This window comes from Pinus tabuliformis, chromosome 1_2 (genome assembly GCF_031772625.1).
Source record: "Pinus tabuliformis cultivar Carrire ecotype Pingquan chromosome 1_2, CPIR1, whole genome shotgun sequence".
NCBI classification, from domain to species: Eukaryota; Viridiplantae; Streptophyta; class Pinopsida; order Pinales; family Pinaceae; genus Pinus; species Pinus tabuliformis.
In genome coordinates, this window is record NC_142298.1 from 1272581932 (window position 1) to 1272587806 (window position 5875).

A 5875-nucleotide genomic window follows, 5' to 3' on the forward strand; every position below is an offset into this window, starting at 1 on the left:
TTGAGATCATATGCCAAAGTTACGACCCTAGGAATTTGATGTACCAATTTACCCAAAACGGAGCCCATAGTTTGGTGCTTCATCTCCTAGGGTTAGGGTTTTGGATGTTTAGGATTTTCCATTATTTCTCAACAATAAATAGGCCTTTGAGCCTCATTGTAAGAAATTTTAGGGGCATGTAGCCACCACATCTCTCAGAGATAAGCTATCATTGCCCTAGCTAGTTTATTTTAATTTCTGTTTGTAATCATATTTTAGTATTTTACATTAATGAAATGAAGTATTATTTCTGTTGCATCTCTGTATTTATGGTTATCTCTATAATTTTTTGCATTCCTATTTAAATCTGGATTAGTGGTATCAGAGCGGTCTTCTCTTTCTCCGTTTTTCTTTGCATATCCCCAACGAGGTCGGTATATAAGGAGTTAGGGCTTGAACTGATCGAACCTTTGCAAGACCAACCTCACAAATCCCAACAGCCTCCCATGGCGAATGAAAAGAAAGATGAGGTGGTAGTAGATCCTATCAAAATCTTTCTCGAAGAGGCCCTTGAGTAACAAAGGAATGCGATGATGGACAACTTTACCCAGATCCTTTAGCAACTACCCAGCAGTGACACATCTACTTCCAGCAGCTACTCTGGAAGTGCCACACCCTTTAATGTACAAGTTAACTTTTACATTCCCATATATGAGGTTCAGCTAGATACAAATGTTGTAGATAAATGGTTAAATCTTCTAAAATGGTATTTTTCTGTTCATTATTTCTCCAGCCGGGAAAATATTACTTTCGCTCTTCTCAAAGTCGCCCCTGACGTCAAGTACTAGAGGGAAACCTACTGCTAGCATAACGATGAAAGTATGGCCTCACTTTTTTCAGCAGTACCCACTTGGAATTCATTCCGGAGTACCATCAAGGAGTAGTACTACCCTATCAAAAGCTATGAGGACAAATACATAAAGTGGACCACACTGCGGTAGGGAAGGGACCAAGACATGCTAGAGTTTACCAATATTTTTCATACCCTTCCCACAAAGTTGGGTATCAAGGATTTTGAGCTACATTTAGTACTCAAATACCACGGTTGCCTACACAGGTACATTCAGGATGAGATGGAGTTCCTGGACCTCTCCTTACTCGGCATGGCATACTGATACGTTGTCAAGATCGAGTAGAAGTTTAAACAGAAAAAGCGAGACTTTGGATCTGCAAATCCAAAGCAAGGGAAGGGTGCCCCCAAACTACTGAACAAAGGACAAAGCCAAGGCAGGGTGGCCTAGGAAAACTTGCCAAAGTCGCAAGCAAAGAACAACACCGCGAAGCCAAAGAAGGACACGGGAAAGTGGTGTGAGTTCCATAAGAGCTCCACTCACAACACAAGTGAGTGTCGGGCCAAGCAGTCACTGGTGGCCGAGCTAAAGTTTTCAGAATCAGATGCATGTTTAGACTCTGAGTTAGAACCCGATAAGGGGAATGAAAAAGGGAAGCAAATTATCAATCTGGAGCGCAACACCACCATTGCCACCACAAAGACCCAGAAGGGGGGACCTGAAGATCTAGAGGAGGAGGATCACCTCTTCCACTCCAAGGTGTGGGTAAAGGGCTCCCCGCTACAGTTCATTGTCGACAGTGAGAGCTAAAAGAACCTCATTGCAGTAGAGGTCATGAATCGGTTGGGCTTACAAACCATAGAACATCCACAACCATACACCATTGGGTGGCTTCACCAAGGATGGATCTCTGCGTGAGCCAACAGTGTCGCCTTCCATACAACATCAAGCCTTCATGGATGAGGTATTGTGTGACATTGCTCCCCTTGATGTTTGTGATGTATTATTAGGCCAACCATAATTGTGGAAGCAACATGTTGTATATGAGTCAAGGCCTTGTGTTGTTATTGTTACTTTGGGAAATAAGTTGTACAGGATACCGGAGGTAGCACCGCTTACCTCCATCTCTTTGGTTACTGTAAAACAATGCAGTAAGATCATTTCCAAACCAGGAAATTTTTTTTCCTAATGATACGCCCTCATGGAAAGAAGAAGATGGTGGCCACGACCTTCAGACAGGGCCCCTCTACACGACAACTACATATGGGAAAGGTCGTGGAGGAGTACGAGGACATCTTCACCTCCCCCACAGGGGTTCCTCTACATTGTTAGGTCAAGCACTCCATCCATCTAACCCCAGGTGCACCGCTGCCCAATGGACCAATCTATCCATGCTCCGTTTTGGAGGATGATGAAATCAAGAGAAAAATTTAGGAGATGTTGCAGAAAGGTCACATCTGACCAAGTTCATCCCCCTGTGGGAGCCCAATCGTGTTAGTATAGAAGAAGGATGGGACTTGGAGACTATGTATTGATTATCGAGCACTGAACAAGATCAGTGTCCGAAATAGGTACCCAATCCCACGGATTGATGACCTTCTGGACCAACTGAAGGGGGGAAAATATTTCAACAATATCGATTTGAAGTCAGGTTATCACTAGGTACCAATCAAACCCTTCGATGTGTGGAAGACTGCCTTCAAAGCCAAGGAGGGCCTTTTAGGATGGTTGGTTATTCCTTTTGGGTTGATGAATGCTCCTGCAACCTTCATGAGGCTAATGGATGACATCTTGTAGCTATTAACCAACTCATTTTTAGTGGTATACTTGGATGAAAACCTAATATTTAGCCAGAGTTGGGAAGAGCACCTCCACCACATCCGACAGGTTCTCCAAACATTGTGGCAACACAAGTTATGTGCCAATTTGGAGAAACGCACTTTTCGCATGACCTAAGTTCGGTATCTGGGATATATTATTAATGAAAAGGGAGAGCATGTGGATCCAACCAAGATCCAAGTCATTCGGGATTGGCCATCTCCAACCACTCTGACAGAGCTCCACAACTTTATGGGTCTTGCTAACTTCTACCACAGGTTCGATGTTGGGATTTTCTCATATCACTTGGCCCTTGAGTCAAGTCACAAAGGGAGGAGAGAAAGAAAAATTCTTTTGGTCTAAATATCAACAGAAGGTATTCACAGAGTTGAAAAATTGCCTCTGCTCGGCACCAGTCCTCACAGTACTAAACTTGCAACAATAATTTGAGATCGAGACAAATGTCTCTGACTATGTTATTGGGGTAATGCTTAGTCAACATGAGCATCTAGTGGCATACCATAGTGAGACACTTTCATACACAGTCCGAAAGTATCCCACTTATGACAAAGAGATGTATTCCCTTATGTAGGCCTGCTGACAATGGAAGCATTACATTTTGGGGAAGGAAACGGTCATCCACAGAGACCACCGGCCCTTGTAGTTCATACAGATGCAAAGGAAGTTGTAGAATGATCACCATCATAAGTGGCCCACATACTTGCAATAGTTCCATTTGAATATCAATTATAAGAAGGGCAGCACCAATAATGTTGTATATTTCCTCAGTCAAACACCGACCATGGCATTAACCATCGTGCTCAACTCTTATGGGCACGAGACTTTTGACTGGCCACTTCTCTACAAAAGCAACCCAGAATTAGGCCACACATACTAGACACTCTTGGAGGGTCAGCATATTCCACATTTTCACCTCCAAGATGCCCTATTATGCAACCTGGGTCACCTTTGTGTTCCTTCAAGCGAGCATGCCAAGATGATTTGGGAAGCACACTACAGTCAGGCTTCTCGGTATTTCGAGGTTGAGAAAATGGTGGAAGTACTGCATAAGTATTTCTATTAGTCGAATCTTCAACAGGATGTTGGGAATTACATCAGATCCTACACTTCCTGTGCCATTTCCAAACCGACTAGCAAGAAGCAAGGCCTCTATACTCCGCTGCCTACCACTAGTCGACCTTGGGAATCCATCTCCATGGATTACATGTCGGGCCTTCCTTCTACTAAGCATGTGTTATACAGGAAAATGACCTCCTCATCAACTCAGAGGACAAATACATGATGACTGAAGGACTAACAAAGTTGACAGGCCCATTTTTCAAGTTAACGATGTCTAGACACTAGAAACCTGCTTTATAAAGCTTCTCAGCAAGCTTAGGGGTTTTTTAGTGCCTAGGGTAACTCTAGTTACTACCTTGGAACATCGTTAGTGAACCTACATCAATTTCTATGGGTCAAAGAAGTGAATTGACTGAGAAAATATCCCTATATTCTCTCCTATGTCAGCTCATAAAAGCAGGGAAACATCAGAAATCGAACTGTTTGGGGGAATTACTAATTCTTGATGGAGTATGCAAATGGGAAAGAGCACTAAAGCAAGAAACATCATTTCTTTTTGCCTAATGGAACTCATGGAGGACTTGGCAACCCTAAACCTACATGCTATATATGCAAGGCTTGGGCCATTGTGAAAGAGGTCAAAACATTTGAAAGGATTGCCTATTTGACTGTCAAGCAGAGTCTTAGACTAAGGCATCAAAAGAGGTTAAGAAGGGAGAGAGAGAGAGGATCTGGAGGGATGAGGGAAGGTTGATGAAAATGATGGTTGTAATCACTCATTCTACATCAATATAGAACTACAGTTGTGTTGTCCACTCCGTGATGTTGGTAGTATAAACTTGTTTATATGTTGATCTAATATCTTCTAGCATGAGTGGCTTAGTTATATACAACTAGATATATTTTATATGTCCATGAATTTGTCTATCAAGCTTTTATGTTTTGATATTATGCTTGACTTTGCTTTGTGCAGGTTTTGATTTGGAGCCGGCTCACGGGTCTTCCGCCTAGCTACATTGCTCTCTCCAGCAACACCAGACTAAGATTCGAGGTAATAATTACTTCTCACTTTTATATTCATTTGTTAAAAATATATATGTATGTATCTTTGTGATAGTTGCAGCTAATATGAATATCTGCCAAGGATCCCAGCAAGATCCTTAAGGGTTTTCTACATCACCAAACACCCATGCATTAATCCCTATAGTAGAATTGGTGACTCCACTAGGGACTACACTTTGTTCCCATTTTTCCCAGAAAGTTCCTATATCTCTCTTTCTTCTAGGCCTTCCTGTACTTCTTCATTCCCTTTCTGACCACTCAAGACTATACATCACAATTATTTTAGTGCTTAGCCCTATATCTGATCCCCACAGCCTATTTTTTGAGTGTTTTTCCTCATTAACGTGGGTTACTAATGAAAATAGTGCTTTATAAAGCACTGTGCCCTCACAAACAGTGCGTTAGTGTTGAAACTAACTCTCTATAGCCTCTAGTATAGATCATTGGTAATCCATTTCTTGATAAAAAACTTACTCTGTGAACTCATGGTTTGGAAAATATGCTTACAAACTAATCAGGGATCTGTAGCTGTGCTTGTTTGACTGATATGTTTCCTAAAGAAAAAAAAATTCTTTTAGAAAATAACTTTACTTCTTAAATTTTTTATTTTCATTAAAAGGAAAAAATACAAAAGTTTTTACTGTTTTCTATTTAGCTGGTTAAGTTTTGCATTATTTGGTTTCAATAGTTGTTAGTGAGCATTGAAGTTCTATCAATTATATTATTGTTGTATTGAATAGGATGCATGGAATGAATATTGATATATGAATGACTCTCCCTTTGTAGAAGCAACATATTCATCGAAAGTGAAAATTTACAAGCATTGTTTTTTGTATAATTTGAGTCAGAGTCCCATATAATTTCATACATCAACACCCATACCGAAGACTCTAACGAAGTACATTTAAATTCTACCTAATAAAATCAATCAAAAAATCTTTTTAGAGTAAACACACTTTAGTTTAGGCTAGGATCTTGGGATAGGCAATGTGAGTTAATTGCTCAAGATCATACACCGAAACTACTGTCATTAAAAGAGATAAATCCTTCTACACTCATACTATCCGGGACCACTCCAGTAAAAG